The following is a 12,301-nucleotide window of genomic DNA, read 5'->3' on the forward strand; positions in this document are numbered from 1 at the left end:
TCTAATGTGTTCTCTGGCTTGTTCTTGTCTCATGCATTTTCCATCCCATCATCCCCCACGTATTCCGCAAGTGTCTGCTTAGTACCCAGGATACTGAACACATTCCCAACAGCCATCATTCTAGAGAAAAAGGCAGACGTCCGACAGCTAACCAAAATGATTCTAGATGTGAGCAGGGCTATGAAGGATATTTAAAAAAAAATGTTTGAGAGACTGGAGCAGAGGGTGAACATTAGGTAGGCCAGTCCGAGAGTGCCTCTCTGTGAGAGCTGGAAGACGTGAGGGAGTGTAAGCCAAGAGGCAGTTTGGGAGAGAGAGTTCCAGGCAAAGGGAACCGCTAGTGCAAAGGCCCTGAGGCAGGAAGTAGTTGCCATGTTGGAGGCACAGAAGGAGGTGAGCTCCCAGGGTTAGATAGGGTGGCCCACAAAGGGTCCTGAAGACTACACCCAGGAATGGAAAATATCTGCAGGGCAGAACAACATGAAATAATTCATTTCTGAAACTCACCCATCAGCCACACGTTTCTATCAACCAAAACATTGGGAGGCTTTGTATATTAGATACGCGTCATATCATGCGGTAGAAAGAGCACTGGCTGGCCTGGCTCTGCAACGGACTATGAGGTCTTGGGAAAATTTGCCCCCTAACTAGGCCTCAGTTTTCTGCCGCAAAATGGGAAGTTTTTAGATGATGCTTCCAGCTCCACCTGTGGTTCTGTGGTTGAGACTTGGTGTGGGACTGCCCGTGACCGAGAGCGGAAGCTGCCTACTGGCGCTGTCACTCAGAGCCCACCAGAGGCCGCTGTGGACCATGGCTTGGAGAAGGCTGATGAACAGAAGGGGGGAATCCGTTCACCCACCACAGTGGCAGGTTTTGAGCACTGGAACCAGGTGGATATTAAGTTAATTTTCTTCTAAAATCTTAATGGCTTCTCTAAAAAGGATTAAATTATTTTACTAGGAAAAAAAGGAAGCAAGGGATAAACAGTCGATGTGTAGGGGCAGCATGTGCAAAGACCCTGTGCAGGGGAAGCATGACAGGTATGAAGGTCAGTGGGATGGGAGCAGAATGAGAGAGAAAGAAGAGAAAAGGAGGGGGTGAGCAGCAGCCAGAATCTGCAGGGCCTTGTGGGCCATGTTAAGGAGTCTCTGAGCTTTATTTTTAAAGCAGTGGGAACCATTAGAGGGTTTTTAACTGGGCATAGTGAGAGCATCAGATGTGCCTTTGGTCGATGTTTATAGCCAGGAATGACTTGCTCAAGGTGCTGGGCACATAGTAGGCACCTAGGGCATACAGAATGAAAGATTCAGGGCAGCCAGCCCTCCGATGCCTTCTCAAAATCACGATCACTGGGAGGAAGGGTCCTTCTTCCCTGGAGCAGGTGGGAAGACAGGGGAAAGTTACATTTCCATCCATTTTAGCTCCTTGTCCTCCCAAGCCCACAAGAGTGGAATCCAAGGTATCTGAAGTACCTAGATGGACAAAGAGCGTGCACTCTGGCGGTGGTGGTGGAGCACATTCATTCACAAACTGATTCGGAGAACTTGGCAATTGGTCCAAAGTTTTGGATTCTCTTTTTCTCTATATCTAGTTGAGATTGGGGCTTTGGGGCTCCTGGCACTGAGTAAAGAGGCACAAGAAGCATTTGAAGAAGAGACAAATGGGTGAATAATATAGTCTCAGCTTATACTTTAGGCTTTTTTTCCCTCCACTCACAGCCCATAGAATTTTTGAGAGAGAGTGCTCCAACCTCTGTGATATGCTATTTACTCTTGAGAAAGTCCCTTCCTCTCCCCAGGCCTCAGATTTTCCATGTGAGGATGAGAAGAACAGGAGCAAATTAGATAATGATCAGCCTGGACTGGGATAGTTCTACACATCTTGCATCTGGTATTTTGCAGTGGCCCTGATCTTGTCAAGGCCATTTGACAAGAGCTTGTCATTATTTTCCAAGCTCAGCTAGGGGATGGGAGTGAGACCCCCCTATCAGTTCTGTTGTTGGTGTCTCCCACCCTACGACTTCTGGGCTATTGCTGAAGTGGGTCCAGGATTCAGTATCCAGAGCTTCCTTCCTGCAGCTGCTCACAGCTCTGTCAACCTCTGGCCGCAGGCAGCTGTCTCTTCTTTGTTCACCCTCAACGCCTGGGCTGCCACTGCCTGGCTTGGCAATACCTGGCATCCCTGGTGGTGTCCCAGGGCAGCCTGTAGTTCCTGCCTTCTGGTCTGACTGCTTCAGGGCTGGCAGGGTGACGGCCTCACGCACACTCACAGACACAATGCCATAGAAACAAAGGAAAACCTGGTGAACCCTCAGAAAAGCAGGTTTCTTAGCAACTTCGTAGCTTTTGTTCATGAGCCGCTTGGAATTAAAGTAGCATCTGATCTCCTGCCAGCTCCTAACCGGGCATGGTAAGAAGGGGATGATGGGCCTGCCTTTGCTGGAGCTCTGTGCTAAGCTCCCCCACCCTTGGCCTCTCAGCCTGGGAAGCTGAGGCCTGAATCCTGGCGTTATCCACATTCTGAGAAAAGTCCTTGCTACAGTTTCTTCCCAGCTACAGCTGCAGGATCCCAGGGCTTGGTCATTCAGACAACAAATGCATACCAAATATATCCTGTGGGCCCATGGCGGTCCATGCTCTGTGCCCCCAGCAGTTGGCCCCAGTTCTGTCCTCAGCCCTGGAAATACAGAGGTGAGTAAGGAAAAGCCTCTTTAGCCAAATGATGAGAACAAACAAGGACCCAGAGATGCCTGAGTACTTGTAACTTTACCCCAGGCCTCTCATATAAAACCAAAACTTCTTAGCCAAGTCCTAAGGATCCTTCCGGGCTGGCCCCTGCCTGCTTCTCCATCACTTCCCCAACAGGGCTCAGCTGCCCACAGGTCAAGTCGTTCTCACCTCCAGACCCCTGCTGGTCACTCCACTTGGAGTGTTCTCCATCCACCTGGCAGCTTCTTTCCATCCTTTAGGTCCTTGCTTAGCTGTCCCCTCCCCAAGGAAGCCCACTCTCAAGAGACCTCCCACACACATCACTCTCTGTCAAGCTGAGTTTCTTTGTAGCCTCCTTCCTGACACTTGATATACAGTCCATTCCCCTTGTTCATAGTAGTTAAGTTCTATCGAGTCACCTCGAACACTGAATTAGCAAATACCGAACCACACTCCTAAGGCAAGTACAGGGGTATGCTCCAGCAAGCTTCTGCTCACAACATTTTCATCAGGCGATCGATCATAACCTGTTTTATGTGCATCTCTGTTTAAAGATACCTTATTTAATATAGGTCGTTAATTTGTCAAATTAGAACTCAGAGCCAACACTATAACTAATGCCTCAATGAAACTTACCTAATGAACATATGTTTTCCGTCTTAGAGCTTAGGAACACTATATAGCACCTCCGCACCATCCTTGGGGGATATTTTCAACCACAATCACCAACATAAAGTACAAAAATATGTAAAACCTGACACTACATAGCCCACGGAAAGACTGCTTGTTTAAAGCATGAGCGCTCAATCAACCTCAGCTGGGAACATGCTTGTTGGGTGACAAATTTTTCAGCGCTTTACACATGCACGTGTCTGCAGGTGACCTCAAAGGTGTTGCAAGTATTGGTTTCAAGAGTACAAATATATCTTGGTGAGTAGGCACATTTGCAAATACAAAGTCAGTATAATAATGAAGAGTATTTTAATTATTTTATTAATTTGTTTACTTGGTTAATGTCTTTCTCTTCCACTTAACTTCAGGAGGGCAAGGCTCTCTCTAACGGTCCACCATTTTATCCCCAGCTCGTAGCAGAACTGAATTGGACCTGGGAAATTGTCGAGCTGCTGATGAACAAACCATCTACCTTTGCAATTTTTGTTTTGTGAAATTGACCAATAACCTTTATTACTTATGTCACCATTAGCTGCATGTTTAGTTAAGGCCAAAGCAGTTAAGGGTGACTTTTCCTGACTAAACTCACAAAAAAAAAAAAACGGAGATGAGAAACGAATAAAAAGTTGTTCTTTTTTTTTTTAAGATTTTATTTATGTATTCATGAGAGACACAGGGAGAGAGAGAGAGAGAGAGAGAGAGAGAGAGAGAGGCAGAGACACAGGGAGAGGGAGAAGCAGGCTCCATGCAGGGAGCCCAACTTGGGATTCGATCCCAGGTCTCCAGGATCAGGTCCTGTGCTGAAGGCAGCACTAAACCACTGAGCCACACAGGCTGCCCCAAAAATTGTTCATTTTTTTATGGGCATCAGACTCAGTGACCCAAATACCTAGTGACCCAAGTAATTATGTGCAACTCTCTAGTATTGGCTGAATTATTGCTTAGGAAAAGTTTGCTTGGTGATCTAGCATTAAAGAAAGGAGAATCAGGGACGCCTCGGTGGCTCAGCAGTTGACGGCCTGCCTTCGGCCCAGGGCCTGATCCTGGAGTCCCTGGATGGAGTCCCACATCGGGCTCCCTGCATGGAGCCTGCTTCTCCCTCTGCCTATGTCTCTGCCTCTCTCTCTCTCTCTGTCTCTCATGAATACATAAATAAAATCTTAATAAATAAATGGAAGGAAGGAAGGAAGGAAGGAAGGAAGGAAGGAAGGAAGGAAGGAAGGAGAATCAGAGAGGGCGAAGAGATCTTTTGCCTTCCCATGAGCGAGGTAATACAGCCACTTCTATACATAATTGGTTTCTGAAAATGGGACTAATGTCAAAAGTAAAAAATCAAACAAAAAGTTTATTCCATCAAAAAAAAAATTTATCCTATCAACAGGGCACATTTGTTCCTAGTGAATAAAAAAGGGTGTATAAGTTGTAATTACACCTGCATTTTTGGATACAGTCTTAGATGATATATTTCCTACCTTTCCTACTATATCTCCAATTTGATTATTTTTCTTCACTAATCAAAACACATGCATAAAGAGGGGTCTGGCTCAGCCAGTGGAGCATGTGACTCTTGATCCCAGGGTCATGAGTTTGAGCCCCATGATGGGCTTAAAGCTTACTTTAAAAAAAATAATAAGCTTGGGGGGCTCAAGTGGCTCATCTGGTTGAGCATCCAACTCTTGATTTGGGCTCAGGTCATGATCTTGGGGTCATGAGATTGAGTCCCGCATCAGGGTCTGAGCTAGGTGGGGAACCTGCTTGGGATTCTCTCTCCCTATGCCCCCCCCCCCAGTGCTCACATGAGGGGACGTGCTCTCTCTCTCTCTCTCTCTCAAATAAATAAATCTTAAAACAAAATGTTTAAAAACATCGAGTGGAGACTAAAGATTCATCCTTTTCAACAAATCTAATGATTTCTACCTTTATATCAATTACAGTTAATGATACACATACTTCCTTTATTGAAATATAATTCACCCATTTAAATTGTATAATTCAGTATTCTTTAGTGTATTTACAAGGTTGTGCAACCATCATCACTTTTTAATTCCAAAATATTTTTTTTAATTTTTTATTTATTTATGATAGTCATACAGAGAGAGAGAGAGAGAGGCAGAGACACAGGCAGAGGGAGAAGCAGGGTCCATGCACCGGGAGCCCGACATGGGATTCGATCCCGGGTCTCCAGGATCACGCCCTGGGCCAAAGGCAGGTGCCAAACCGCTGCACCACCCAGGGATCCCCCAAAATATTTTTTAAAGACTTATTTGAGAAAGAGAGAGCATGCACCCACACGCACATGTGCACCCACAAGTTGGGGAGGGGTAGAGGGAATCTTCAAGCAGACTCCCTGCTGAGCACAGACCCAATCCCATGACCCATGAGATCATGACCTGAGCCAAAACCAAGAGTCAGTCACCCAACCGAGTCACTCAGGCACCCCAAATTACAGAATTTTTGTCCCCCCAAAGAAACCACATGCCCATTGGCAATCACTCCCCACCCGACCTCCCCATTCCCTTGCCATTGGTAACTGCTGATCTCCATGGACTTATCTTTTCTGGATATTTCACATGAATGGAATCATGCAACATGTAGCCTTTGGGTCTTGCTTTCACTTAGCATAATATTTTCAAGATTCATCCATACCATAACGTGTCAGCCCTTCATTCCTTTTTATCGCAGAATAATAATGCACCTGGAAATACTACATTTTGTTTATCAATTCACCAGTTGACATTTGTTTCCACCTTTCAGCTATTATGAATAACGCTGCATGAGCATTCATGTACACGTTTTTGTGAGGATGTATGTTTTCATCTCTCTCTCGGGTAGTTACCATTCGGTAGGAGAATGGCTAGGTCATGTGTAAGTCTACATTTAACATTTTGAGGAACTGCTAACCTGTCCAAGATGGATGCACTGTTTTTGCATTCCTACCAGCAATATGTGGTTTCAACTTCTCCACATTTTCAGCAATACTTGCTATTAGCTGTCTTATGTACTATAACCCTCCTAGCAGGTACAAAGTAATATTGTGGTTTTGGTTTACATTCCCCTAATGATTAGTGATGTTGAGCATCTTTTCATGTGCTTTTTGGCCATTTGTATATCTTCTTTGGAGAAATGTCTATTCAAAATCTTTACCTCTTTCCACCAGCTTTCCATGCCACCATAATGGTGCACATAGATGTCCTGGCAGATGCTCTCAAGAGCATTAACAATTCCAAAAAGAGAGGCAAACACCAGGTTCTTATTAGGCCATGCACCGAAATCATTATCCAGTTTCTATGATGATGAAGCATGGTTACACTGGTGAATTAGAAATCACTGAGGATCACAAAATTGGTAAAATTGTAAACCTCACAGGCAGGTGAAACAAGTATGGAGTGATCAGCCCCAGATTTGATATACAACTCAAAGATCTAGAAAAACGGCAGAATAATCTGCTCCTGACCTACTGGTTTGGTTTCATTGTACAGACAACCTCAGCTAGCTTCAAAGACCATGAAAAAGCAAGATGAAAGCACACAGGAGGGAAAATCCTGAGATTCTAGGGATGTAATACATACGTGCAAATAAAAGCCCTCAATGGACTCTGGTGCTTAAAAACAAACAAGTCTTTACCCACTTTTTAATTGGCTTGTATTTTTTATTGTTGAATTATAAGAGTTCATTACATATTCTGAATACAAGTCCCTTATCATATGTATGATTTGCATACATTTCCTTCCATTCTTTCTTGATATACACCTATTTCTTATCACTACTATTAGTACTTTGATTTTTCCATTCACAGATTTTTTTTTAAACAAAGTTAAGACGCAACAAAATTATCAAGTACTTTCCCAATCATTGCTGCGCCAATGGATATGGAGACTGCCTGAATGGAAACCGAGCAACTGGTAGGTAAGCTGCACTGCCCTGCCATCATGCAATATGATGTCTCCTTCCTAACACGCAAAAATCTGATCTTGGGTACAATGGGAAGTTTAGCAGTGTCAGCATGTAATGGATGAACATTCACTATATGCAAGACACTGTGCCAAGTTCTCTACATTATCACATTTGATCCTCACAATAGCCCCATCAGAGTAGTATTATCATCCCATTTTACAGACAAAGAAAACTGAGACTCATATAGTTCATGTAAGTTGTCAACAGTCAAAAAATAAATAAATAAATAAATAAATAAATAAATAAATAAATAAATAAATAAGTTGTCAACAGTCCTACAGCCAGTGAAGTGGCAGAGATGGAACTCAAACCAGGGCCTTTGCTCCTACCCACCATGCCAATAGCTACCACTGGCCAATAGCCAATGCCTGTCAAGTGCCAGGCTGCAAACCAGAGCCAGAGCTAGGGGAAGCTTTCATAGGTCCTCAGCAAGATGAAGAAAATAAGGACAATGTTGTGGGGTTTTCATAAAGCCAAATTTATTCCATTTAAATGACTATCCTTCATCTGAGATTCTTCCAACTTTTTTGTTATTCCAAATTTCCTATTAAATAATAGTACCAAAGGACGGTATTTTCCTTACTATTACTATAAAAGAAATATAGGCACATCATAAATATCTAACAGGAAAAGAGGTTATAAAATTCAAATTCTTCCTACCTTTCTTCCCTTGACCTGTAGCTCCCACCATGGAGGCAACCACATTACTAGTTTTTTGTGTTTCCATAAAAGGTATATTTGTGTATAAAATTTTTAAAGAAAACAAATATAATTCATACTCTACATATTGCTTTGTACCTTTTTTATTACTTAAATCTCTTGGTATAGTTACGTGTATTTAAATTGATTTCTTGAAAAAATGCTTACTTGGACACCTGGGTGGCTCAGTGGTTGTGCTCAGTTCGTGATCCTGGGGTCCTGGGATTGAGTCCCACATCAGGTTCCCTGCAGGGAGTCTCAGATAAATAAATAAATATAAAATCTTTAAGAAAAAAAATAGTTTAAAAAAAAAAAGAAAAAAAGCTTACTGAGTCCCTACTCTTGTTAGCCACCAGAATTGGGAAATTAGTGTTATATGCACTGGAGCTACAACAAATAGGACAGACACAGTCCTTGCCCTCATGGAGCTTATATTGAAATAGAAATAATTGCACATTATGATGAATGCTAATAAGAAAAGATACCAAATGGAGAATACCAATGGGCGATGGGGGTGGGGAAATTCCTTTTAATCCGGGAAGACTCCACAGAGGTGATATTTAATTATTTATTAATTAATTCATTCATTCATTCATTCATTTATGAGAGACAGAGAGACAGAGAGAGAGAGAGAGAGGCAGAGACATAGGCAGAGGGAGAAGCAGGCTCCCTGCAAGGAAACCGATGTGGGATGTCAGGATCAGGACCTGAGCCGAAGGCAGACACTCAACTGCTGAACCATCCAGGCATCTCAGAGGTGACATTTAAATTAAGACTTGAAGGGGGTGTCTGGTGGCTCAGTCAGTTAAGCATCAACTCTTGATTTCAGCTCAGGTCATGATCTCAGGGTTGTGAAATGGAGGCTCTGCACTGAGCCTGCTTAAGATTCTTTCTCTCTCTCCCTCCCCTAAATAAATAAATAAACAAACAAACAAATGAATGAATAAATAAATCCATCCATCCCTCCTCCCTCTCCCCCTCTAAATAAAAGAAAGAAAAAGAAAGATAAACCTCCTTTCCCCCTTCAAAAAAAAAAAAAAGAGAGGAAGAGAAACTGAGACTTGAAGTTCAGAGCCAGCTTTGGGAGCAGCAGACAGAACAGCATCCCAGGTAGAGGGAACTGCAAATGGAAAGACCTAGAGGTAGGGAGAAGTTTGGCTTATTTGAGGAACTTAAGGCAGAATAACAGAGCTGAAGCATGGGAATAGGGCAAAGAGATGGCAGCAGGCACTGTCTGAATGCACTGGAAAGCTGGTGAGGGGCTTTACGAAGAGTGGGGCAAAGTGTGGTTTGTATGGAGGTTCCATCAGGGATGAATGGTTTAGGGACCAGCTCAGAGGCCAGTGAAGCACTTCAGGCACAAGATGATGGTGGCCTGGGCTGGTGCTGCTGGCCATTGGATATGAAGCAAAGGGGCAGTTGATTCTAAGTATCTACTGGAAGAAGAAAGTGCCTCGATGATGGGTGGGCTTTGAGTGGGGTGAAAGGAAGGGAGAATCAAGGGTGGAACAAGCGGCACAGTTTAGGATTGGTATCAGAGAAGTTTTTAACTTGAACGTCTTGGTCTGCGAGGCCTCTGGAGCATCCAAACAAAGAACTGAATGTTGCTTTCTGAAGCTCAGAGGGGAGGCCTCAGATAGAACTGTAAAGTTGGGGGTTATCTCCCTGCAACTTTAAATATCTGGAAGTAGATTTCAGCATGGAAAAGAATGTTAAAATTACCAACTCAGGTTGCCCCATTTTAAAACCTAGCTTTTGTTAAAGGCTTTACATTCAACTTACAAATCTTGTTATTCCATTATAAATCTAGTGATTTTTCATATAAAGATAAGAACAATCACTTTCACTTGTTCTTTGATTACTGTTGAATTATTTCTTAGGTTTAGTAGATTCAATCCTCCTTAAACATTTAACATACTCACAGCTTTAATTAATCAATTTCCTTAGACATTTCAGACTACAATTACAAATTTAATATGCCTGATTTTTCTCACTTTAAATGCCCAACAGGGCAGACTCACAAATCTAAAAAGCAAGATCTTTCTAAGCACTCAAGCAACTATTGTAAATTAATTACCTAAAGTTATAAACGTAGCAAAGCAGATTCTCTTGGCCATTTCAAGAATCTCAAATCCTACACAAAGCAGAGCAAGGATTACAAAAGCTTCTTTCTGTATTCATTTTCTCCATTATCTGAATATTTACATTTCCTTTTTGGAGTTACAGATTTACTCCCTCAGCAAAGGAATCAGCATTTCTTTCCAAGTATTGCTATTTGGAACCCAACTACATAATAACATAGAGGAGACCTTATGATAAACTATTCCTGGAAGAAATACTACAGGATTGTATATAAGGAGTAGTTAAAAAGCATATGCCCTCCTCCTGCAAAAAATTACACAGAGGCTGCGGTTATCAGCCTGGGTCCAATTAGGAGAGAGATACCAGGGGATCCCTGGGGGGGCTCAGCGGTTTAGCGCCTGCCTTTGGCTCAGGGCATGATCCTAGAGTCCCAGGATCGGTCCGCATCAGGCTCCCTACATGGAGCCTGAGCCTGCTTCTCCCTCTGCTTGTGTTTCTGCCTCTCTCTGTGTCTTTCATGAATAAAGTCTTAAAAAAAAAAAAAGGGAGAGAGATACCACACAGCAGTTTGAATGGAGGAAAATGAATATAAAGAGTTGTTAATTATAACAGGGGACTATAGTAAAAGACAGTAAAGAGAACTCTAAAGAATACAGGAATAGCAAATAAGGGGCAGCCAGTACCCCTAGGACTGAGATAGAGCACCCAAGGAAAAGGCACTCGTCCTCCTCCCCTGTTCAAGGGGTAATGCCAAGGGAACCTGGCACTCAGGAAGTTATGTGTACTGTAGTAGCCTGGCCCTGGATGCAAGTGGTGTTTTGAAAAAAATATCTAAGGTCAAAATATATGTGGGAAATGTAGAGCTCTCATCCATACCAGTCAACTTTGGAACCGACATCACACACTGATCTGTACAACTATCCAACTGTTTTCTGCATATGTATTGGGGCTCCCCTACTAGAAGATATTCTATTCTAAGGCAACGATTATGTTTTATCCTTCTCCTGTGGCCAACCCTGGAGTCTATGTAATATGCTCAATAATTTACTTTTGAATGTATGAACTCTGAGTGAGGACTTCTATTAAACCGTGCCTTTTCCCCAATAATTTTCATTCTATTCTTTCCTCCTATAAAAGCAACAAACGCTTACTGGAGAAAAGCAAAGATAGACCAGAAGGAGAAAACTATCAACCATATTTCCACTACCCATAAATAATCACCATTAGAACTTTGGTGTATGTTTTAAGCACAAACCGTCGCTTTTCTTTTTTCTTTGTTCTTTAACTTAGATGTACACCCATCATATCCCATATGCAATGTTATAGCCTGCATTTTCAACTTAACATGAATAGAGTACCTCTCCAATTCATTATCAATTCTTTGTTGAAGAGTCAGTGATGAACCATTACATATAGAAAAAATTTACATTGATGTTGAAACTAAACGCTGAAAACATCACAAAATACCTAATTCTGAAGATGCTAGTTCACTTAACCACTTCTCTTGTGGAACTTGAGGTTCTTTTTTCTATTTTCTTGTTATAAATAATCCTACAATGAACATCACTGTTTAATTTTTTTTTTTCTTTTCCCTCTCCGGTAGGCCAATTTCCTGAAATGGCTGTCCTGCGTGTGCAATTACTAGGCTAGAGGGTACAAATACGATTAAGGTCACAGAAGAAAATTTCAGATCACAGGGTGTCTGCTTCCAAACATGGAAACCCGTAGCTTTCCCTTTTTCATCAAGATACAAACCAGAAGCCTCTAGAATGCCAAGCCTAACCGCCCCCCCCCACGCCCCCGCCCCATCCCGCCCCGGTCAGTGCTAACCCGTCCCCAGGCGCGGCCCGACTGCGGGACCTGGGCTCGTCCCTGTGGGCCAGAGGCCCCGGTGTGCCCGCAAGCTGCCGGCGGCGGCCGCCCGGGGGTGCTAGCCTCGATTTCCCCGAGGCCCTGCAGGGTGTGTGCGACGCCCTGGCGCCCAGCCCCGAGCTCGGGGAGTCGGCAGGGCACGGTCACCTCGCGGACACAGCGGGAGGCCGAGAGCAACAGAAGCCCCAGCTGAGAGCTCCGGGGAGGGCTCGGGGCACTGCGAGCACTTCCCCCCGGCGGACGCTGGCCCTCATCCTCCCTCCGCCCCGACCTCTTCCTCGGGTCCCCGGCGGTGCCTCGAGTCCACCCCGCAG

The sequence above is a fragment of the Nyctereutes procyonoides genome, unplaced genomic scaffold (assembly GCF_905146905.1).
Source record: "Nyctereutes procyonoides isolate TBG_1078 unplaced genomic scaffold, NYPRO_anot_genome, whole genome shotgun sequence".
NCBI lineage: Eukaryota > Metazoa > Chordata > Mammalia > Carnivora > Canidae > Nyctereutes > Nyctereutes procyonoides.